The 25,833-nt window shown below is 39.3% G+C and overlaps 1 protein-coding gene across 8 annotated transcripts in view; it reads left to right on the top strand.

Annotated features, from left to right (window-relative positions):
- Positions 1-25,833, top strand: part of STARD13 (StAR related lipid transfer domain containing 13) — a 337,847-nt gene that overhangs the window by 202,814 nt on the left and 109,200 nt on the right. The window contains exon 1 of one of the 8 annotated variants that reach the window (XM_082602000.1): positions 8,969-9,051. The exons of 6 other annotated variants lie outside the window; for them this stretch is intronic. The gene's annotated coding sequence lies outside the window, so the exon portion shown is untranslated. Of the gene's footprint in view, positions 1-8,968; positions 9,052-25,833 lie in introns of those variants that run through there. One more of the 8 variants, XM_082602002.1, reaches the window with a different exon arrangement.

Genomic DNA, 25,833 nt, shown 5'->3' with positions numbered 1-25,833 from the left:
TATTGGCAGCATTATAGTAGAGTAGCTAATCTTTTGTGGCCAGTACTGCTTGCCTGTGTTGATAAGTATGATTAACAACTTTAGAAACCAAATACATAGGCAAATGCCTTATAGCTGCCAGGAATGCTCATGGCCACCCATGCATCACAGCAAAACGAGAAACAAGTTCAGGATCCTAGTATGCCTGAGCCTTTTAGATAAGTATGCCTCCAAGTTTGGTTTTGAAGTTGGTTTCAATCAAATCAGGTAGAGCTCTTGTTAGAAAGCCGTCAGATGTGAGCAAAAAAGTGAGGAATGTGCTTTTGGTTTGCAAGGTTGTAAAAAGATGCTGCTCATGATAATTTCAGAATGTACTTTAAGTCTGCTTTTGTTCTGAAAATTTGAAGTGAACTTTAAAAAGATCCAAGACTTTTATTTTTTTAGAAATTTCATTGCATTAAAATGCACATGCATCAAAAATTGCATAATCCAATTTTTTATGGTAACCCTGAATAAAAGTCAAAACTTTAGGCTACATACAAATTGAGCAAGGCAATGATAGGTGACATAATCTTCAAAACAGTGGAAGAAATCCAGTTTAGAAAGTGATCAGCCTGACCTGTCATGTGAGCAGGGGCTTTGTTCCTCCAACTGCAACTTCATTGTTGCTGCTATTAGCATCATAATTAAAGCAGGCCTCTGTGTTTCACCCAGGGATTCTGGATTTTTCCACCCAGAATTAAAGATAACACCATCTAAAATGTAAACCAGTAAAATAAGGTCAAGTAAACAGTAAACAGTAGGAGTGAAAGGAAAAGACAAGCATGGGATTAGGGTAGACGATCCTGAAGCACACTGGTACCAGTTTCCAAGAGGCAAATCCATTCTTGCAGAATTGTCATATACACTATGCGTAAAGTTGGCATCACCCCAGCAGGTAGTGTATACTTTCTGCCCTCCTGTTGACTTTCTCTGGTCTCAGCTGCTGAATGCCAGAACTTCGTATACCTTTCCTACCACAAGAGTGCCAAAGTAGGTTCCATTTCTTGGCAACAGAAACCACAGGCCAGCTCTCCAGAGCCTCAGATTTGTAGGAAGATGTTGCTATGGTAAAGATTCCTTTTTTTTTCTTTGTCATAGCTTATATCCTTCTGAGCCTGCTTTTGTGAACAAAGTTATTCTTGCACCACATGATTTTGTTTTCTCCATTTTCAATACAACTTTTCAATGCACAGTCGACTTTTTGCTGACAAGATTTTCCCCCCATTACTCCCTCTTTTTTTCTAGGTAATGTAAACCAAAAGTTTATAACTTTTGGAATTTTACAAATATTGAAGTAGAAATCCTACATGTACAGTGGAACATCACATAGATAAGGCAGTGCTGACATTTTTAAACTGTACCTGATGTGGAATTAAGTTCTTATCATTTGAATTCCATGTACAGTTGTCATTGCTCCTTCGGTTCATTCAGAGCCCAGCTGCTGCAGATGTGCAGTCAGACTTTTATTATGTAATCCTTTCAGATAAAGAAAGTTAAAAAAAAAAAATCAGAGTCAGTAATCCAAGTAGCCAAGCCAATTACCTTGATTTGCTTCAAAATGAGAATATATCAGAGATGGGGGTAGATTGCTTCCACCTGAAAACAACAACTTCACAGAACTTTCCATGTTAAACAAGACTTACTAACAACAAAGAAAAAATTCGTAATTTTATAATGAAAAGTAACTTTTCCCCAGAAAAAGAAAAGGGATTAACGGTAGTAGAAATTATATGATCTCTCTCTCTCTCTCTCTCTCTCTCTCTCTCTCTCCCTCTCTCCATATATATATATTTTTTTTTTTTCTTTTTTACCTGTTTAGGAATATTAAATACTAGAAAAGGGATTTGGGGAGAGTTTGTTTTTAGAGCACAATATAAACTCGGGTTTGTTTGGCTTTCAACATTACCTGGAATGTTTGCTACTGAAATTGTGTTGGAGACACACACAGTATCCTGAGAACCTGAAAACCACAAGTTGCAACTTGAAAATGGGCTCCATGACCCCAGAGACTGTGGGAAGTCACAGAGCCCTCACGGTGCATTCCTGCTCCTGCCTGTGCCTGTCTGCAGGACCCCTGCAAACTAGCACATGTTGCTGCTTGCTTATGCTTCGAGGGCACGTGCACCCAAGCAACTCAATATCCAGATCTGAAAGTTCGACATTTCCATTGCCATAAGTAAGAGAAACTCAACAGTAGAAGGTGGTATTTATTTTCTGCTTAAAATGCAGTAGAAAAAAGGCAGGCATACTCCAGATACCTGTGTGCATGTTAGAAGGACAGTCTGTCACCTGCAGCAAGTAAAGGAATTGAATTCCACTCAATTACTTTTTTAACTTATGAGTTTGTGTTTTCACTCATTCATCCATACTGCCCAGGATGTAAAACTATTGGAGAGGAACAGAAGGGACAGGTCTGTCAAGTGACCCACCCAGAAAAGCACAGGTGTGTTTCTGACTCCATTCTGGAGCAGTGCTACTTCTTTGGTCTTGCCTCCCTGGTACCAGACTTTTGACTAAATAGTCACTGGGGTTCCATTGGATTAAGCCTAGTAGCTTTCTTATTGGTTCATCTGAAGATCTCCAAGACTGTTAAGTGAACAAAATAAGTCTTTGGATAATACATATAATATGACTCTATTTATGTAAGAATAATTATCTCATGGGTGTGCAGTATGGGTGTATGTACATATATGTAGAAACATATGTGTGTATACTTTACACATGAAATATGTGTATGTATATATTATATATACATAAAAAGTTATACATATATATTACATATATATAAAGTTTGGAAAATAGACACTAAACTGTTAATAGTGATTACCTCCAGGGAGGGAAGTAGATTTAGGAGTTGGGGATATAAAAGGGACTTTTGTTTGAATTTTTAAAATGAGCATTATTTGGTGTAATTAAAATATTTTAAAGAAAAAATATTTAAAGTTTACTTTTATTAGTTATTAAAATGTATTAGATAGTCTTTGATTTTACTTTGAGGGTAACAAAAATTTACTAAAAACGATTGAACCTATACTGCAGGATGAGACCTTTATTTTCCTATTTATAATTATATTCATAGCATAAAGCAAATAATGTGTAGTCCATTTCTGATGTGTTTCTTCTAGTTTCTTTTTGCCAAGAAATTGGTGAATTACTTAGAATTCAAGATCTAAACCAGATATGACCAAAAGAAACATCTTTGTCCTGGGCTTTTTGGTCAGCAAACTTTGAACTCTTGCTGACCTGTGGGTTCCATGCCCCATGCTGTCTTTAATGGTGAACAAAAATGGTCAGATTGGTCCTGCACAACTCTTAGGTTCTTTTTTGCCTGATAATGGTAGCCAAAGAAGAACTTTTGAGGCAAAAGAGGGTCAACTACTCTCCCCCAAACCTCACAACCAAGTCATATTGATAACTCAATGTAGGACCAAATTCTCTCAGGTATATAGACATTTATTAACAAGCAAACACCCCTCCCCCAACATAAATCGATTCATGTAACCTGTGTGCAAGCTTCAAGGAGTCCCAGCTCTTCGCTTTCCTTTTAAATGCTCAACCACAGCCTTATATAAAAGATTCAAAAGAGGCTTGAGGCAAACACCCAGATTCCAAAAACAGATTGTCTCACCCTTATAGCCTGCATCAGGCAAGCAGAATCTTCTAGAAGTCATGGCTGTGGAAGTGAACTAAAATGATCAAATTGGTTGTGCACAACTCTTAGGTTCTTTTTGGTAAATAAGGGTGGCCAAAGAAGCAAGTTTTGAGTTAAAAGAGGATCAACTACTACTCTCACTAAAACCTTATAACCGAATCATACTGATTACATGTGTAGGACTATTTAAGGATTTAGACTACGGCATTATCACCAGAGGTGCAGGTAAAGGTCTTACTGGATTTTTACACCGAACTACTTTGAGCCAGTCTGTACTTTTGAACACCTTAAGTCCACCAAGCATGCTAGGCAACGTAACAATTTTCACCAGTTGAAACCCATTTTTGACACTCAGAATGGTAGCTGGAGCTTGTTGATGGAGAGGTGGTACCAGCAGGGTTTGTAACAGCCAGTTCTGAAGTTCAGGCTCCCTGTTTAGAAAGCCAGCTAGTCTCAGACTTTGAATGCTTCATCAGACGCTAGCAGCACCGGGGTTATAGCTTTACCTAAATAACACACATGTAACATCAACCATATATACTCAAGTGCTTTAAAATAAATTACAGATGAGTACTGCAATTAGCTCTCCTTACAGAGGATTCTGTTTCTTGAATTGCAATTGATCAGATTCAACCCTTTAAGTGTAGTTGTATTCACCTATATTTTTAAGTTCTCACTATGGAATGATAGATAACACCTATTGAATGTTTATGCCATGCTCTGTTCCCAGCATCTTACATATATTAACCCACTTAATCTTCACAACACCCTTAAGAGTTGTACTATTGTTATCCATTTAACAAGGAGGAATCTCAAGTAACTTGTCCATGCTCACACAGCTTGTACCTGGCAGAGTCAAGATTAGAACCCAGGCATCTGGGACATGAAGTTCAGTTTTTTCACTGCATGGAAGAGAGAAAATACTCTAGACCATGAAGCCATACTGCCCTCACCAGCTGCAAGATCCTACTTTTAATTTGCTTTGCACAAATTCTGCACACGAGGCAAGTTGTCTGTATGTTAAGTGAGAAAGGCTCTTCCCGTGATGTGCTGCATTCCTCTTTAGAGTCCCCATTTTCTCAGTATGCTTCCCTCTCTACAGAGCTGATAAGAAATGTTTAATCGTCAGACCTGGCTCTGTGCAAAAAAGAAAACAAAATCCCCGAGGAGCCATATCCATTCCCTTTTGGATCAATGCAGTGCCCTTTCAAACAACACACAGCTGCCATAGACCCCCAGGGTCTGCTGTTGAAGTTTCACACCCTTTCTGTGAGGCTGGACTTTACTTCTTGTATGTGATCATTAAAGATGTCTGTGGTTGAAAAGAAGGGAATTGATGATTGAAGTATCAGTCCCTAGCTTAAGGATTACAAGACTGAGGACCAGCAGATCAGTCCTAATTATTATTGCTGTGCTTCATGTATGCACTTGCACTGTACTTAAAACCTGGGCATGGATATTGCTTGTGATGCTTAGCTGACTTCTTATGCCCAGGGTTTGATAAAAATGGGAAGTTTCAGATGTTGTGCCATTTGCTTTGCCAGCTGGTATAATCCTTAAAAACATTTTTGTCCAAAACATGGATGGTGTTCCTTTTCTTTTATTTATTTATTTATTTATTTATTTATTTATTTTTTGCGGTACGCGGGCTTCTCACTGTTGTGGCCTCTCCCGTTGCGGCGCACAGGCTCCGGACGCGCAGGCTCAGCGGCCATGGCTCACGGGCGCAGCCGCTCCGCGGCATGTGGGATCCTCCCAGACTGGGGTGTTCCTTTTCAATTACTGATTTGCCCAGGCACATGGGGATTGGGCTTTTGACTGTAACATGGGCAGGGGTGGATTAGGCAGGTTTCTGGCATCTTCAAGTTGATGGTTGTGAGCAAAGCTGACACATACATATGGGTAGGTTATACAGTGCACAGCCCTAGGTTGACCTGGTTCTGGGGAAGACAGGTGCCAGTTTGAAAGTAAAATCCAAATCCTGAGGTCCCCACCCAGTACTCATTCCACTCCCCAATATTTTCCTTCTTTTGCCATAAATTCACTCCTTGCCTACAACTTCTCTCTCTTCTACACATATTCCTTAACCACTGACAATCTGGTGCCTATCACTAGCCTACATCAGCTTACATCAGCTTTCCTGTAACTGCATACGTATTTTAAATGCCTGCATATAGAAGTTCATTATATGAATGTACCTTAATTTATTTGTGAGTTCCCTATTGGTGGGCACTAGGTAGTTTGCAATCCTTGGCGATTACAAACAATGCTGAAATTAAAACTTGTATTTGTTTGTATATCTGTCTGCAAATATCTCCAAGAAAAATTGCTTAAAGTGGGATTTGCTTTGACTCATTTCCTTTGACTCTCTTACCTATGCAGCTGCCTCTAACACCCTTCCTTTTTTTACCCTCATCCTCCAAGTTCGAGTATTTATGACCTCTGGCTTAAATTATTACAATAGCCTCCTAAGTGGGTCAGGCTGCCTACTCTCTCCTTTATAATCCATCCTAAATATGGTTTCTAGATCTCACTGCTCAGATTATGTTACACTTACGCTCAAACACTTCCAAAGGCTCATGATTGCTGATTGAACTTAGTGTTCGCTCCCCACACCCCCTCCCAGCATTCAAGTCCATACCACAGTATGGTTTCTCCTTGGTGCTGGAGTCTCATACCCCATGGTTCTCCCACACGTTCCCTGTGCTTCCACAGAACCAGGTGGTTCACTACTTCTGGAGCTTGCCTTGCCCCTGTCTCTGTGCCTTCGAGCTCACTCTTTACTGTGGGAGTGTCCTTCTCTTTGAAGTGTCCTCCCTCATCTCTTCCCATGCAAATCCTTCCCAAACTTTAATGCTACCACCCTAGTCATGTTTTCTGGATTCTCCCACCCCCATCATCTAAACTAGATATGACCTTTCGGCCTTGAGCCCCCAGCTGCACTCTTCCTCTCCCCCGCTGTTCTCATATCCTGTTTTGGATTGTAATCCTTCGTGCGGTGGTAAACCTGCTGCTGGAAGCATGTATCTGAGGTGCCTAGTAGAATGCCTTGCACATTGTAGGTTTAAAAGAGTATTCATCAGGTTAGATCTTCGCAGTTGGCAAATTCTCTTATCCCAAATTGGTATCATTCTTCAGTTTGTGGGAAAGAGATCATACACCCAAGACATTGAAAGTACATTAACTTTGCAGTGTATTCAGTCGAGAGCTCAGAAATGCACTGGCAGTGAGGAAGCAGGTGGTATAGGGGCAGGAGCACATCTCATCCGCCTTTCCTTACCATTGGTGGCGTCCACAGCTGCCCTTGACCCAGCCCACATGCAACAGGGCTCCTCTGGATTTGGAAAGCTTCCTTCTTGCCAGCCACAGCAAACAAGGACTTGCATCCCTGATTAGGAAGAATTCACCCTAACAGTCCCTGTACTTTCATTAAAGGGATGTTTACCAACACCCTGGTTCTTGAGTCATGCTCATTGTCAGCAGATGACATTCTCATGGGAGGAAGTGAGGAAGGGGAGATGGTCAGGGGTGAGTGTAGAAAGCTGGACCAGATCAGGGGTCCACAAACGAAGCTCCTCTCTTTCCAGTGACCCAGAAAGCCTCTTTCCCCACAAAGCCCAACCTCGCATTTGACAGAACTGGAAGGACATACAGGTAGTCTCAGCCTTGAAGAATCTGATTTTCCAACTTCAACCTTGGGCTTCTTATAATCATCTACAGTTCCTCCTTTACAGTGAGTGGCTCTATCTAGCTCAGTTTCTTATTTATTCAACAGACACCAATTGTGTATGTCCCTCCTCTTAAGGGACTCACAGACAAATGACAGATGACGGTTCCAGGATTCTTTTGTGAAAATGTGGAAGGAGAACTAAGGTTTCAGACTTACTACTCAACCCCACTCTGACCTTTGCTCACCATGTATGCCCTCACGATAGAGTTCAGATGTTCAAAGTCTGTTACTGTTTTCCTCAGCATGCACTTTATACCCTGCACGTTATTCCCAGAATTTTTTATCTTTAGCTTTCCTTATCACAGGCAGTGGTATTTTGTTTGGTACCATCCTTTGCCAGATTAAATATTTATACTTATTTAATATTCTCTCTGTTGTTGAAAAGAACAATACAAAAGTTGAATAATAACACCACAGTATTTTATCATCTTAATTTAATTTTGAAATCACCTGTCAAGTCTCCAGAGCTTTACTCTGTGCTTTTCGTGTTCAAGGACACTGTTCAAGAAACAAAACTGAGACTTGAATCCAGTCTTCTGACTCTGGATCCTAGTGCAGTCTTCAAGTCCTTAGCCTGGTTTTAGTAGCACTCACATAGCTATTTGCAATAAATGTGCAGCCTTTCTACCTGATAAGGTTTGACTACTGTTGACTGTGCAGAATATGTAAGCCTAAAAATGCACCCTGTGTTCTAAAGATTTACAAAGCAGACTGGTGTTACACAGTCAGCTCTACTTGGTAGAGCAGTCTTCTCTCATCTAGAACCTGAAATGCATCCCATACCTTCTCTTGATTCACCAAGTTCATCGGTAGTATAAATATCAGCCAGTCCTGTCGCTTAGGGGGTGTAATGTCATCTGAATGTGAATAATGACCTCTGTTTTAGGATGGAAAGGTACAAGTACACCAATTTTATAATGTCCTATTTTGGTGCTTTTTCTTTTTCCATTTTCTCCTTGGAATCAGTTTTCATAATTTTAACATGTTAAAAATTATTCCGTCATGGGTGCATGCTTGCGTGTGTATGTGTGTGTGTGTGTGTGTGTGTGCGCGCGTGTGTTTCAGTCATGGGCATCTTCTTTTGAGTCTCATTACACAGAAAAACCTAAGCCTGGTTAAAATGCTCCCTCCTGTCCTGTGAAGTTTCAGGCCACGTTACCAAGGCATTTGTTACATAACCTACACACTTGGCACTGGCATGGGGGGACCTTAGGCAAGGATCGCCCCCCCCCACCTTGCTTTGTGACAGACTGGCAGCTTTTTCCTCTAGTATGTGCCATAGCTACAGAGCCAGATTTAAAGGAGAGGATTTATAGGAAATCCAGCTGTGAGTTTTCATTTTTTTCTCTTAGAGCTGGAGGCGGGACCAAGACCAACCTCAAACCAGGCACACCATTGATCAGACTAGAATGATGTGGAACAGTCTCACAGACAACAGCTAAGCACAGGGGAAATATTAGCTGGCAGAGATAACGAACAGGAAACACTCAGTGGCAGATGCACCATCTGTCAGTTTCGGAGAAGCGATTTTCAAGAAAGCAGAAAATGAAATGAAGAAGAGAGTGGTTTTGTTTCAAAGGTACAGCACAGCCTAAGGACGTTTTAAACAAAGTGAGTTTGTATCCCATAGAAGAGGTTCTGGCGCTGGGTAAGACAACAGTTACTTCCTATTTGTACTGAGAGTTTTGTTATTGATACATAAAGTTTTCTTTGTGGTGTACTTGATATTTAGAAGGACAATCTTTTAACAAGAACTTGATTTAAGATTTAAAGCAGTGTCTCTCATTTTAATTTTTCACTTTAAAAACATTTGAAAGTTACAGTAAGATACTTATTTACTCTTATTTAACCTCAGAGAATTGCTTTTATCTCAGTTAGACTATAGATATTGATATCAGACTTTTTTCTTATTTTTTTGAACTGTGGGCAAAATTACCTGTATTTTTCCTCAAAGGCAATTTAGTGAGAAAGTACCCATCTCTCAGATTTAAGACGCTGGCAGAAAATGCTGTCTATTGGATATTTAATTCCCTGAGATCGGTTACATAAATAGCCATGAATATGACCTAAACTTCTACATGCCTTTCCTAATAATGTTATTGTGTTGACATAGTTTTTAAAGGAAGCTGCTTCTGGATCTTCTTTATAAGCTGCCATATAAAACAATTCTGCTGTGTATGTTTAATACATTTCCAAACGTATTAGTTTTAAAACAAAGTTGGACTTGTGCTGTTTGTTGTTGTATTTTACATCTAAGAGGTCTACATTTGATGCCACATGTCATATGTTTTATTAGTCTGAGATTGATCTAATTCTGAAGAGATCTAAAGCAGTGATTTGGAATGATAAGCTTATATGAGCGATAGCAAAAAGTTTTGAGGTGGATCACAAGAGCCCCTGTATTAGAAAAAGGCAATTCTCTTACAATTTACACAGTCAAAAAGGGACTTATTTTGCATCTGCGTTAGCACGCTCTCTAGTCCAAACCAGAAGTGGAAGCACTGGCTGTAAACTTGCAAAACCACTCAGTGTTATGGCCCAATATGGATGTCAGAACTTTGTAGCATGTGTGGGAAAATGGCTGCAGTCCAACGTCTGGAATCATTTATCTTCTGGGAGAGTCTAGGAGACAACTGTTTTATGCATTTTACAGAAATCCTTCCTGATTGATTTCATTTACATAGAGCAAGCGCAGTGACTGATGGTGGAGCAACTACAAGTGGGGGAGAAGTATTGATCTATTTCTGCCTTTCCTGACAGCCAGGTCTCATTAGTGTTCCTGGCACCTTTGAATGAGATTGTGCCATTACGAGCAACCATGTTGTTTCTACAGGGCCCTTTCCAGCATTTCATCATAAATGCCACATTGATGTCTTCTCTTATTAGGGGAGTCAGAAACTGAAAGTTGAACATTTTGTCTTACTGTATTTTCAGAAGTCTAACCTGTTTCCTATAATCTAGATTTGAAGAATGAGAGGAAGAAAATCTCAGTAGGCAGAGTTCTCCGTAGGCTCACTGAAATTTATGCAGTCATTTAGAAATGTATGCGAGATGGTCTCTCTGAAATTCTGGAACATACTCTTCCTGATGTGTAGACTCGTATCTGTGTGTGAGGATATCAGATACACCAGCCAGTATATTCTGCAAGGTCTAAACTCACATGTGCTGACATATGCTGACGTGTGACAGGGTAGCATCCAGACCTGTTTTTCTAATGTGGGAAAGAATATTTGCCAGTTTCTGACAATACCCATGTCAAACCTGATGAAGACGTTTTGAATTTATTGCAAGGACCAAGGTAACAGTCAGAAGCCTTGGATTTCAGCCACTACCCTATGCTGCCTACCGTGGCAACCTTGAGGAAGAGAGCTAACCTTTTAATAAATCAGTTTCACTGCTTAAAAATACAGTGAATAAGTCTAGCCATCTCTTTGACTTCCAGAGACATGTCAAATGTCAGCAAGATATTTATAATGTGTCTTGCACTGTTAGTTTTTAGTATATATGTCATTTTTAAAGTTGCCTCTGTTTCCTTAGACTGAAAAATTCTGGGTCACTGAAAACAAGATCCTATAATCTTACACAGCAGTACTTTTGTTTGCAGCAGCCTACTCTTGAAGGTACTTGTACTAATCTCTTTTCTCTATGTGGAATTAGCCTTTGATTTTCTCATCACAATTCCTGGCATTGGGAAATACCAGGAATTCCCTCAAATAGGCTGAAGTTGGAGAAGTTGGGCTAAAATTGGTGCAATACTGCTTTGACCTAGTATGTTTAAATATATATAATTTTTTTAAATTCCTAATATAAGGAAATGGATGGTAGTGCAGATTAAGTTACCTAATATTTTCTAACATTTTATGTATACATATATACCATATTTAAATAAATACGTGCTTATCTTCATATAAGGTATAGAGATATGTATAGAGAGAGAGAAAGAGAGAGGAGAGAATCTTTCCAAAATATTCTAATAAAAACAACAGTACATAAAATATTAAAAGTAAAAGATAGGAGCCATTAGTGTGTTTTCATTTTAAACCATTTTCATTTGAAGTGATAAACATGATAACAGGTTAATATAGTGCAAACAGCATCAGAAGTCAGAAGTCAGACCTGCCAATCTCAGCGGCCAATACACCACACTCCAAACAAAACCATCCCCCTGGGCACCATTCACTGAGTTGTTGAAGCACAGCTGCCCACACTCAACTGTGTGACCTTGGGCAAGTCACTTAACCTCACTGACTCGTAGTTCTTCTGCTGCAATATGAGAATAACAATGTATAAGAAAAAAAAAAGAATGTATAAGAATGTTTACCTTACCACATAAGGTTGTTGTGGAGGTCAAATGGCAGAATATGTGTGAAAATGCTTTGAAAACTTTAAAGTCACTTGTTCGCTTCCTGGAATATTCCTTTCCTCTCTTCCTTAACAAATCCTGCTCATCATTCAGAGGCTTCTCTTGACCTTCTTCCGATCTCCTCCCTCTTTCGAACCCCTAGAGCCCTTCATGGAGAGAACTAGCCAGTGTACCATCAGGTACCTCCTCCCCCTCCCACCGATTCCAGTCCCGGGCTCCACTAAATACTTTCTCTACTACTTTTTATCGTTCTCTTCATCCTCCAAAGCTGCTTTAAACATTACCAGCCTTTGAAGCCTTCCCTAATATTCTTCCTCTGTAGAGTCAGGAGCTTCTTCATTCATGGTTCCCATAGTATAAACTTCTGATGGAGTTCTTATCTTCCACTTCATTCTTTATTTACATATCTCTCTCCCTTTGTAAGCTCCTCAAAGACAGGGAAAACTCCATGTTTCTTTGATTCCCTGGTGGTTACCATAGTTTCTCATAAGTGGTTGGTGTTCAAGCAATGTCTGTTGAATGAATGAACAACATTATACAGAATGTACAACTGTATACAGAATACAGTCTTTCTGTATCTTTCTGAAAATATTACCTAGTTCGTGGTATACTATAATCACACACCTTTTGGGACAGAGTCTGGGTACCCATTTGTGTGTCTGGAATCATTTGACCATTAGAGTGTAATAGCATGTAGACTGTTTGAGGCTGGAAAAGCTGTGTATGCCATCACCAGTAGACAAATGGTTAACCTACTAGTCCTATCTGAGCCCTACTAATTAGACTTAGCTAGCTAAAAATTAAAGCTGTCAATCAACTGTCTCTGTCTGGAGAGAGCCTTGATTTATCTGTGGCTAGATATGTTTTAAAAAGAAAATGTAGCCATCTTTTTGAAAAAGCAGTTTGGCCGCATTTATCAAGACCCTCTCATCCAGTAAATCCGCTTCTAGGAAATTATCCTAAGGAAGTGGTTAAAAAAAAAAAAACAGTAGATTAAGCTTTCTGAACAAAGATAGTTAACATGATATTATTCATAAATAATATGAAAAATGGTAAATAAGACACTGGCATTGTTTTAATAATCATAATAAAGTTTTTAATGATCAGGGGGTTGCCTGATCAATTATATATAATTGTATTGACCTCAATGCTGCCTTTTTTAGATCCTTTGCAAAGAACCAGGGTATACTTGAAGCAATCAAGTTTCAACTTCTTACCAGGCTTCCAATTTTACCATTCTTCCTTTTTTTAATTTAGAAAATGTTGAAAATAAGGTAACCTTTGAGGCCAAAGTTTTAAAACTCTCTAAGGAAACAATAATCTTAGCATTCGGAGAGGCCTAAAAAGCCTGTCTTATCCATTTTTATTAAAAAAATAGACTGTGACTGACAGAGATGGAAATTCTAATGGTTTAACTTTTTTCTTCAGCTGAAGTTAAAAACAGTTAAAAAGGGAAAACTTGAGTCTACGTGTTAAGTGACTCTGAGGAAAACTATGTTAATTGTGGAAGCTTTTTATAATCCATCATTTAATCTCCTTTTACAGGGAATAACTGGCAGAAGTAAAGCCATTTTATCATAACAGTTTCTGCAAGTTATATCAGGATAAACTGCAGGAATACTGGAAATAATCTTCTATCAAATCAGGGTCATGTAGTCAGTTGAACACTGAGCTGAATTAGAAGCACCACTCTCTGTTTTACAGCCTCACCAATAAACTGGTCAGGGGGCCTCACTGCTGAGATCTACTGTCCATCGCTTGCCTCTTTGTTCAAGAGGGAGGGTTTTCTTTTTTCATTTCTTGGGATAATCCTTGAAATGCATCCCCCCTGGTAAAGAAGCCAGAGCAAAGGACTGCTGGTGGGTAGAACATTTCCTTAGTGGGCCTGGCCATCTTGTCTTAAAAGGGCAGAGAAGCATGTGACTTCTTTAAAGACATTTCTAAATGGTCCTGTTGGGCATACTGCCCAATAAGTAAGGCAAGTCCCTGCATCAGAGAGCTCACTGTGTAAATGGTGAAGGAATGCCAACTTCAAAAATGAGTACAAACACAGTAATAAGTAGGCAAATAAATCCCCACACGGGCTGCAACCAAGCCCAGGAGTAATGTCAGAGCGTCAGGTTGGGGGTGGAGGGAGCCGAGGAAAGTGAAGTCCTGGGGGGTTTACCTTACAGGAAATCTAAATCTTCATAATCAGGAAAGCTCCTTGAAGTGGCCTCCTTCCTAGTCAAGTTGTGAAAGAGTGAGGAGAAGCACCTTCCCGGGGCTGGCGTGGTAGTTTATGCCTTGGGAGTGGCTTCTACACACGGGGGTGAAGGTGGTGGGTTTTGTAGCCTGAGCTGAGCTGAGCTGGTTGTCTGAGCTAGAGGTGAATGTGAGAGCCAGCTGCTCGAATCCCCAGCCCAGGGAGCTCTGACAGGACGCCAAGGAAGGGCCTGAGTGCAGCCAGCAAGCCAGAGGGGAGGGATTTCAAGGCGGGAGTACCCTTCCCCTTCAGCCTCTGCAGAGGGGCCTCCAGCAGACCCGTTACTAGTTCTCTGCTCCCCACAAGAGAACAATGATTTAGAACAATCTCCTGAGAACTACTGTTCTTTCCACATGTGCTTATTATCCTGCATACTGGACCATTTGTACTGGGCCCGGCCAGGGAGCAGCTATGTACATTACGGACAGGCCTGGGGAGGAGAAACTCAGCAAGCAGATGAGATACCCTTGAATTAACCCTAAATTACTCCACGAACAGAAGTAACCCTTATGTAACATGGAGGCATTCTGACTGGTTTTCTTTGGGCCTTGCAAATACTTGAATAAAACCACAAAATGGTTAAACAACACTAGTGGGTACTCAGTTTAAATAAAAGCAGTTTATTTTTAGCTGAGGATCAAACTCCAAATTAAGTGACCTCTCTGTGCCAGGCATTACAGCAGAGAGAAATAAGATATCCATAGCTTTAGAGTTTACTGTTAAAGTTTCCTACTTTATGCTGGTTTAAGCTATAATTTTCTTTTTCTTTTCAGTCTCCCTGACATCCACTGATTTGGTATTGGTGTATTACTTCTATAAAGGATCTAAATGCCTATCTTACTACAATTCTCTTGTCTCAAAATCCACAGCTAGTGACATTGTGTATTTCATTTCAACAAACATTTATTGATCATCCACTACATGTGAGAAACTGTGAAAAGAAGACGGGCCTATAATGCCTGTTCAAGGATGTTATAGTCCCATCTTGGGGGCAGATATGGACACAATTGGAGGGAGAATGACTTTTATACTAATTAGAGGCATAAGGCAATGCACTATGGAGCACACGTTTAAATCTAATTGGAAGAATGGGAAAGTTTCATGGACAATATGGCATTTGAGCATGGCCTGGAAACACCAATAGATGTTAGTTGAGGGCAAAGTAGGAAACAGATATTCAGAGACAAAAGGATATATGTCAGAAAACATGAAGACTCTAAACTGTTGTATGTGTTCAAGAATGAATATAGGGTCCCCCAGTGTGCCCAGCATGACTAGACTTCAGGGTGTATGGGGAGACAGCTGCATCGGGAAGTGGGGCTGGAAAGGCAGATTGGGGCTAGATTTTTGAAGGCTTTTAGATATGATTTCATAAATCATGCATGGCTATTAACAATTTATGAGGAGACTGGTGATTTTTACCTCGTAACTTAAGAGGAATGTTCTGGTAAAAGGGTAGATTGGAGAGGAAGCAATGATACCATGTATAGGTCCATCCACAACCCATATCCCTCCATTCAGTCAACAAATATTAATTGGGTACCTATTGTGCAGCAGGCCCAACTTTAGGCTATGGGGATACATCAATAAGCAAAACAGGAAAACAGAGTTTCTTGCCCTCATGGAGCTTATGTTCTAGTGGGGAAGACATACATCGAACAACATGAACAAACAATGTTTATTTTAGTGTCAACTGATAAGGAGAATGAATACAACAGGGCAAGGTGGTATGAATGTGAACAAAAAGGGCTAAGTTTTGTGAAAAGGTGGCTGTGAAGGCCTCTTGAAGAAGTGACTTGAATGAAGGCACGAAGGAAGGACAGTGAAAGAGGGCATCTGTGGATTCTGAGGCAAGAGCATATCAAATGGAGGAAACAGAAAAAGGCAGAGGCTCTGGTGCAAATGAGCCTGGAGTGCTTAAGAGTTGACTGTCTAGTGGAACCAGTGTTGGGCAGAAGAAGGAGGGTAAAGGGGAGATATTTCAACAAAAGCATCCTTCTGTGACTGGTGGGTTTGATTAATAAGGAAGAGGTCAAAGACAACGTGGGGGAGGGGGAGCGTGGGTTGACACCAAATGACTCAGGTCCATATATTTGGTGTTAAGACAGCTTTGTAGGATGGTCATGATGACCTCATCAAAGGAAGAGGTAAAATCAGCCAAGAGTGAGTAAATAGCATGGGATGAGGGCTGGGAACTGGTAATCGGTGGCAAAGTTTTGGACTAGCTGCTGAGAGGAACAGGAAAAGAACCTTACTGGGTGTGACTATAAGGATTGATGAACAGTGTTTTTAGTTTAACCGTGGCTTGTTTGTCTGTTTGGCAAACATGGATCAGCACTTTCTGTGAGTAGTGCTGTATTGGTTGCTGAACATATGGAAGAGGAATGTGCTCAGTGACAGAGAGGAAAGAGAATATTTCTAAATATATAAAAGTTTTTCCTTTATCAGATTGGAGAGAATGAGATAGCATAATATTTAACTTCTCTCAATAAGCCCACTCATGATACAAACGAATTCTGTTGGGCTGATTCTTAAGAGGTCCATATTAAAAAAAAAACCAAAAAAAGAAAACAAAAAAACTTTCTCTCCCCTCTTCTATAGAGTTGATTCAGTTAGACCCAAATAGTTGTATTTTTCAATAATTAGCCCTGCCTAAATCTGTCTGTAAAACTGTGTTTCCAACCAATGTGCTTTGAGGTGCATCTCATGGGACATGGGTATGCTCTGAATGGGTTTAGGTCCGCTGAAGATACTAATCCCCCCAGCCCGTGGGCTGGCTGAGCAGGGCCTGGGGTAGCCAAAGGCCCCATCTGATAACCTTGGGCCTCCAGCAGCCTGGTCGTTTATCCCAGCGTGCGGTACAAATGCAGCATGGGCCATGTTGTGCAAAAAAGGTTGGGAAGCATGCAATCAATATGCTGCTCTATACTCACATTCTCTAGCACAGTGGCCACACAGTCTTTTGAATGTATACGCCTATCAATAACAAGATTTTGAGCAGTATTTCCAATATAGCTATCTGTATTTTCTGTATTTTGGGTGTTTTTTTGTTTTTCTTTTTTTTTGGCGGCACCGCTCGGCTTGCAGGATCTTCATTTCCCGACCGGGAATTGAACTGAGAGCCATGGCGGTGAAAGCACGGAGTCCTAACCACTGGACCGCCAGGGAGCTCCCTGTATTTTGTTAGTTATATACATGTTCCACTATCACTAACTATCTCAAGTCATAAAGGCCAAAGTTCATCAACAATTACATACATCTTCATTTCAAACAATCTTCTAGACAACTTTAATCATTCCAGCTGACTTCTTGTCTGGTCTGAACATATTTTCATTGTCCTTACCTTGTAGATGTGACTGCTCCTAGTACTATAGTAGGGAAATTTCAGCATTGTCACCTTCTCGCTGATGACTTGTGCTGGCAATTAATGTCATCTTCTCTTCATGTTTTCTCTGCAAGAGTCTTTTTAAGTCACTTCTCTATTTTGTGAGGGTTAGTTTGGTTAAAAGTAAGCAATGTATTCCACATATTTTCTCAATTGGGTACATGTTTGCTGCAGTACATCATGGCACATGGCAGTACTGAAAATGTGCATGTACCTATAATGACCAGTGTCCCCCCATAATACTCTATGACCCCCCCCTCAGAAACCACCAGCAGGCTTGCAGCATAAGTGAGGGCACCTTGTATCAAATCCTGATATTGAATCCTGGCATAATAATTTATTTCTTAAAATATCTAAAAATACTTAAATAAAATATTTAAAAATAAACACAAATAGAAATTTCTAATATATTCATCTGCCTCCTATTTTGGAGACCATTTCCCTTGTGCCCTATAAATATTCATCACCCCTCTCCTTAGCCTAATGACAGAAGCTATTAGTTATGTGCTTCTCATCTGCCACCCACAGTATAGATATCATCTCATTTCATCCTCACAGCCATCCTTTGAGGCAGGACTATTATCTCCATTTTACAGATGAAAAAACTGAGGTTAAGAGAGGTACAATTAACTTGTCCAAGGGGCATTGCTTGTAAGAAATGGGCAGATTTGAAACGTAAGATCTTTCCAATCTTAATTACTGCCTTCCTTCTCTTAGGGCTGGGGTAATTTGCAGTCTTGTGTCCAAAGAACTTAGTCCTAAAAAATAATGAATTTGGAGTTCTCAAGACACTCTTTGGGGTAATACTGATGCGGGTGCTATGTGTCTGTTTCTCACCTTAAATTGTAGCACCATTATGCCTGGTTTGTATACATGCCACAAATCTAGTTGCTATAGCATCCTTCATATTAGGAAAATATTTGTCAGCTCCAGGTGGCTGGAACACCAGACAGGCTTGCTGATAGTTTAGTGAATAGGAACAATGATTTGGCAAGTTATGGGGTAGTAAGCTGAGAGAAAAACAAAGTCTCCAGGGACTCTGAGGAAGTAGGCCAAAGATTTTCACATTGTATTTCCACCACTACACAACTTCAGGTTTAGTCAGCTGGGTTCGAGAGAGAGGCTACATCTGCAAAGACGAACCTGGAGGCTACTGAAATAGCATTCCTTCCTGTGGGTTCATTTTTTGCCTTAGAGTAAAGTATGTTGTCCCAGTAAAATTAAGTTGCCGTACCCAAAGTGGTGGCAGGGTTAGTCATTTTAATTGTTGGACATTGATTTAAATCATCTCCTTACTCATAATTTATTCTCCTTGAACATGATTATATCCAGATAATGTTCTCTTCCAGTAAGAAGGGAAGAACAAAGGAAAATAAATAAAACACAGTTTACTCGAATCTCATTAAAGTTCTTGCACAAGAAGTGAGGAAGCATGGGAAAATATGAGTTCTTCTATAAAAACAAGTTTTTCCTTGAAGTCACTACAAGATTGCAGTTCACATAACATATTGGTGTGTGTATACGTTTTTACAAGGGGGGGCTATGTTACCAGAAAAATGTGAATCAAAGTCTCTATGGTCATTTTTTAAAAATGACTAACAGCATATGTAATATCCTTTTTAAAAAGTAGTTTATCATTCATTTCTCATTAAAAAAAAAAAAATCCATTTTCACTTTCTCCAAAGAAGCCCATATCTGGGAGTTGAGAACCATCTTTCTTTCTATCTTAATTCTTAAGTATTTTGAATTTACCTTATATTCTGCCCCAAACTAACAAAGCATTATAGGTTTGAAAAGTTTTCTGCTAACAAACATATGAACTATAATTTATAGTAAAGTAGCTTCATTCTATATTATATCTTTAACGTGATGTTTAAGCACGTTTGAACCTAAAACAAACCTATTTTATGTATTCTTAACCTATTTTATGTATTCTTACCATAAGAGAATCTACATTTACAAGATACATAAATCAGGGGTGTTTTGTGTGTTAAGATTCAGTCAAAACACTTTTTTAAAGTGAAAAAGTTAGTCTCCTTAGTAAACCGGATTTCATAGCAGAATATTTCCAAAATGAAATATTAACTAGCCTTCCATATTTAAATTAAGATTTATTTATGAAAGTTCATTTAACACACAATTGTAAGGTAATACTTAACATTGTTTTTTGACAGTCTTAACTGTTTTTAAAAGTGAAGTATACTTATGATTCAAAATCATAAAATTTTAATTTATTGATTGATATTTATCAGGTTATTAGGCCTGGGCGGTGTGCATTGCCTTACTCCTGTCGCTTTTCTGCTGAGTTGAGTCTGTTGACAACAGTCCAGAGTGAGGCAAGGAGGACCAGAAAGCACGTGTTTCTGTGCTCTTGCTTCTACCCAGGAAGACTTCTTTCTTTCTTTCTCCCTACATAAGTGAAAATAAGCTCTAACAGTCCTTGAGGTCTCTGGGATAATTCTGGACTAGTAACTAATTGAAAAAAAAAAAAAAAAAAAAACCCATGAAAACCTTGGCTTTTTTTTTTTTTTGAATTTTAATAATGTATTTTATTTATCCTGATAGATCCCAAACATCATTTCAACATGTAATCAACACAAAAGTTACTAATGAAATATTTTAGATCCTTTTTTTCATACCAAGTCTTCAGGATCCAGATATGTTTTTATTTTTACTTTTTTTTTTTTTTTTTTTATAACAAATTTAATCAGTTATACATATACATATGTTTCCATATCCCCTCCCTTTTGCGTCTCCCTCCCACCCTCCCTATCCCACCCCTCCGGGCGGTCACAAAGTACCGAGCTGACCTCCCTGTGCTATGCGGCTGCTTCCCACTAGCTATCTACCTCACGTTTGGTAGTGTATATATGTCCATGCCGCTCTTTCACTTTGTCACAGCTTACCCTTCCCCCTCCCCATATCCTCAAGTCCATTCTCTAGTAGGTCTGTGTCTTTATTCCTGTCTTACCCCTATGTTCTTCATGACATTTTTTTTTCTTAAATTCCATATATATGTGTTAGCATACAGTATTTGTCTTTCTCTTTCTGACTTACTTCACTCTGTATGACAGACTCTAGGTCTATCCACCTCATTACAAATAGCTCAATTTCATTTCTTTTTATGGCTGAGTAATATTCCATTGTATATATGTGCCACATCTTCTTTATCCATTCATCCGATGATGGACACTTAGGTTGTTTCCATCTCCGGGCTATTGTAAATAGGGCTGCTATGAACATTTTGGTACATGTCTCTTTTTGAATTATGCTTTTCTCAGGGTATATGCCCAGTAGTGGGATTGCTGGGTCATATGGTAGTTCTATTTGTAGTTTTTTAAGGAACCTCCATACCGTTCTCCATAGCGGCTGTACCAATTCACATTCCCACCAGCAGTGCAAGAGTGTTCCCTTTTTTCCACACCCTCTCCAGCATTTATTGTTTCTAGATTTTTTGATGATGGCCATTCTGACTGGTGTGAGATGATATCTCATTGTAGTTTTGATTTGCATTTCTCTAATGAGTAAAGATGTTGAGCATCCTTTCATGTGTTTGTTGGCAGTCTGTATATCTTCTGTGGAGAAATGTCTATTTAGGTCTTCTGCCCATTTTTGGATTGGGTTGTTTGTTTTTTTGTTATTGAGCTGCATGAGCTGCTTATAAATTTTGGAGATTAATCCTTTGTCAGTTGCTTCATTTGCAAATATTTTCTCCCATTCTGAGGGTTGTCTTTTGGTCTTGTTTATGGTTTCCTTTGCTGTGCAAAAGCTTTTAAGTTTCATTAGGTCCCATGTGTTTATTTTTGTCTTTATTTCCATTTCTCTAGGAGGTGGGTCCAAAAGGATCTTGCTGTGATTTATGTCATAGAGTGTTCTGCCTATGTGTTCCTCTAAGAGTTTGATAGTGTCTGGCCTTACATTTAGGTCTTTAATCCATTTTGAGCTTATTTTTGTGTATGGTGTTAGGGAGTGATCTAATCTCATACTTTTACATGTCCCTATCCAGTTTTCCCAGCACCACTTATTGAAGAGACTGTCCTTTCTCCACTGTACATTCCTGCCTCCTTTATCAAAGATAAGGTGACCATATGTCCGTGGGTTTAACTCTGGGCTTTCTATCCTGTTCCATTGATCTATCTTTCTGTTTTTGTGCCAGTACCATACTGTCTTGATTACTGTAGCTTTGTAGTATAGTCTGAAGTCAGGGAGCCTGATTCCTCCAGCTCCATTTTTCGTTCTCAAGATTGCTTTGGCTATTCGGGGTCTTTTGTGTTTCCATACAAATTGTGAAATTTTTTGTTCTAGTTCTGTGAAAAATGCCAGTGGTAGTTTGATAGGGATTGCATTGAACCTGTAGATTGCTTTGGGTAGTAGAGTCATTTTCACAATGTTGATTCTTCCAATCCAAGAACATGGTACATCTCTCCATCTATTTGTATCATCTTTAATTTCTTTCATCAGTGTCTTATAATTTTCTGCATACAGGTCTTTTGTCTCCTTAGGTAGGTTTATTCCTAGATATTTTATTCTTTTTGTTGCAATGGTAAATGGGAGTGTTTCCTTGATTTCACTTTCAGATTTTTCATCATCAGTATATAGGAATGCCAGAGATTTCTGTGCATTAATTTTGTATCCTGCAACTTTACCAAATTCATTGATTAACTCTAGTAGTTTTCTGGTAGCATCTTTAGGATTCTCTATGTATAGTATCATGTCATCTGCAAACAGTGACAGCTTTACTTCTTCTTTTCCAATTTGGATTCCTTTTATTTCCTTTTCTTCTCTGATTGCTGTGGCTAAAACTTCCAAAACTAGGTTGAATAAGAGTGGTGAGAGTGGGCAACCTTGTCTAGTTCCTGATCTTAGTGGAAATGGTTTCAGTTTTTCACCATTGAGGACGATGCTGGCTGTGGGTTTGTCATATATGGCCTTTATTATGTTGAGGAAAGTTCCCTCTATGCCTACTTTCTGCAGGGTTTTTATCATAAATGGGTGTTGAATTTTGTCGAAAGCTTTCTCTGCATCTATTGAGATGATCATATGGTTTTTCTCCTTCAATTTGTTAATATGGTGTATCACGTTGATTGATTTGCGTATATTGAAGAATCCTTGCATTCCTGGAATAAACCCCACTTGATCATGGTGTATGATCCTTTTAATGTGCTGTTGGATTCTGTTTGCTAGTATTTTGTTGAGGATTTTTGCATCTATGTTCATCAGTGATATTGGCCTGTAGTTTTCTTTCTTTGTGACATCCTTGCCTGGTTTTGGTATCAAGGTGATGGTGGCCTCGTAGAATGAGTTTGGGAGTGTTCCTCCCTCTGCTATATTTTGGAAGAGTTTCAGAAGGATAGGTGTTAGCTCTTCTCTAAATGCTTGGTAGAATTCGCCTGTGAAGCCATCTGGTCCTGGGCTTTTGTTTGTTGGAAGATTTTTTATCACAGTTTCAATTTCAGTGCTTGTGATTGGTCTGTTCATATTTTCTATTTCTTCCTGATTCAGTCTTGGCAGGTTGTGCATTTCTAAGAATTTGTCCATCTCTTCCAGGTTGTCCATTTTCTTGGCATAGAGTTGCTTATAGTAATCTCTCATGATCTTTTGTATTTCTGTAGTGTCAGTTGTTACTTCTCCTTTTTCATTTCTAATTCTATTGATTTGAGTCTTCTCCCTTTTTTTCTTGATGAGTCTGGCTAATGGTTTATCAATTTTGTTTATCTTCTCAAAGAACCAGCTTTTAGTTTTATTGATCTTTGCTATCATTTCCTTCATTTCTTTTTCATTTATTTCTGATCTGATTTTTATGATTTCTTTCCTTCTGCTAACGTTGGGATGTTTTTGTTCTTCTTTCTCTAATTGCTTTAGGTGCAAGGTTAGGTTGTTTATTCGAGATGTTTCCTGTTTCTTAAGGTGGGATTGTATTGCTATAAACTTCCCTCTTAGAACTGCTTTTGCTGCATCCCATAGGTTTTGGGTCGTCGTGTCTCCATTGTCATTTGTTTCTAGGTATTTTTTAATTTCCTCTTTGATTTCTTCAGTGATCACTTCGTTATTAAGTAGTGTATTGTTTAGCCTCCATGTGTTTGTATTTTTTACAGCTCTTTTCCTGTAATTGATATCTAGTCTCATAGCATTGTGGTCGGAAAAGATACTTGATACAATTTCAATTTTCTTAAATTTACCAAGGCTTGATTTGTGACCCAAGATATGATCTATCCTGGAGAATGTTCCATGAGCACTTGAGAAAAATGTGTATTCTGTTGTTTTTGGATGGAATGTCCTATAAATATCAATTAAGTCCATCTTGTTTAATGTATCATTTAAAGCTTGTGTTTCCTTATTTATTTTCATTTTGGATGATCTGTCCATTGGTGAAAGTGGGGTGTTAAAGTCCCCTACTATGATTGTGTTACTGTCGATTTCCCCTTTTATGGCTGTTAGTATTTGCCTTATGTATTGAGGTGCTCCTATGTTTGGTGCATAAATATTTACAATTGTTATATCTTCTTCTTGGATCGATCCCTTGATCATTATGTAGTGTCCTTCTTTGTCTCTTCTAGTAGTCCTTATTTTAAAGTCTATTTTGTCTGATATGAGAATTGCTACTCCAGCTTTCTTTTGGTTTCCATTTGCATGGAATATCTTTTTCCATCCCCTTACTTTCAGTCTGTATGTGTCTCTAGGTCTGAAGTGGGTCTCTTGTAGACAGCATATAGATGGGTCTTGTTTTTGTATCCATTCAGCCACTCTGTGTCTTTTGGTGGGAGCATTTAGTCCATTTACATTTAAGGTAATTATCGATATGTATGTTCCTATTCCCATTTTCTTAATTGTTTTGGGTTCATTATTGTAGGTATATTCCTTCTGTTGTGTTTCTTGCCTAGAGAAGTTCCTTTAGCATTTGTTGTAAAGCTGGTTTGGTGGTGCTGAACTCTCTCAGCTTTTGCTTGTCTGTAAACGTTTTAATTTCTCCATCAAATCTGAATGAGATCCTTGCTGGGTAGAGTAATCTTGGTTGCAGGTTTTTCTCCTTCATCACTTTAAGTATGTCCTGCCACTCCCTTCTGGCTTGTAGAGTTTCTGCTGAGAGATCAGCTGTTATCCTGATGGGGATTCCCTTGTGTGTTATTTGTTGTTTTTGCCTTGCTGCTTTTAATATGATTTCTTTGTGTTTAATTTTTGACAGTTTGATTAATATGTGTCTTGGCGTATTTCTCCTTGGATTTATTCTGTATGGGACTCTCTGTGCCTCCTGGACTTGATTAACTATTTCCTTTCCCATATTAGGGAAGTTTTCAACTATAATCTCTTCAAATATTTTCTCAGTCCCTTTCTTTTTCTCTTCTTCTTCTGGAACCCCTATAATTCGAATGTTGGTGCGTTTAATGTTGTCCCAGAGGTCTCTGAGACTGTCCTCAGTTCTTTTCATTCTTTTTTCTTTATTTTGCTCTGCAGCAGTTATTTCCACTATTTTATCTTCCACCTCACTTATCCGTTCCTCTGCCTCAGTTATTCTGCTATTGATCCCATCTAGAGTATTTTTTATTTCATTTATTGTGTTTTTAATCGATGCTTGATTCATCTTTAGTTCTTCTAGGTCCTTGTTAACTGTTTCTTGCATTTTGTCTATTCTATTTCCAAGATTTTGGATCTGGGAAATAGAATCTTGGATCATCTTTACCATCATTATTCTGAATTCTTTTTCAGGTAGAGTGCCTATTACCTCTTCATTTGTTAGGTCTGGTGGGTTTTTATCTTGCTCCTTCTCCTGCTGTGGGTTTTTCTGTCTTCTCATTTTGCTTATGTTACTGTGTTTGGGGTCTCCTTTTTGCAGGCTGCAGGTTCGTAGTTCCTGTTGTTTTTGGTGTCTGTCCCCAGTGGCTAAGGTTGGTTTAGTGGGTTGTGTAGGCTTCCTGGTGGAGGGGACTAGTGCCTGTGTTCTGGTGGATGAGGCTGGATCTTGTCTTTCTGGTGGGCAGGTCCACGTCTGGTGGTGTGTTTTGGGGTGTCTGTGGACTTTTTATGATTTTAGGCCACCTCTCTGCTAATGGGTGGCGTTGTGTTCCTGTCTTGCTAGTTGTTTGGCTCAGGGTGTCCAGCACTGTAGCCTGCTGGTCGTTGAGTGAAGCTGGGTGCTGGTGTTGAGATGGAGATCTCTGGAAGATTTTCGCCGTTTGATATTATGTGGAGCTGGGAGGTCTCTTGTGGACCAGTGTCCTGAAGTTGGCTCTCCCACCTCAGAGGCACAGCACTGACTCCGGGCTCCTCAATTTGGGATGATGTGTTGTCTATTCATGTATTCCACAGATGCAGGGTACATCCAGTTGATTGTGGAGCTTTAATCCGCTGCTTCTGAGGCTGCTGGGAGAGGTTTCCCTTTCTCTTCTTTGTTCTCACAGCTCCTGGGTCTCAGCTTTGGATTTGGCCCCACCTCTGCGTG

Source organism: Mesoplodon mirus, assembly GCF_964341445.2.
Source record: "Mesoplodon mirus genome assembly, chromosome: 17".
Lineage (NCBI taxonomy): Eukaryota > Metazoa > Chordata > Mammalia > Artiodactyla > Ziphiidae > Mesoplodon > Mesoplodon mirus.
The sequence above is the reverse complement of the archived record's forward strand: the minus strand, read 5'-3'. Positions and strand labels throughout refer to the sequence as shown.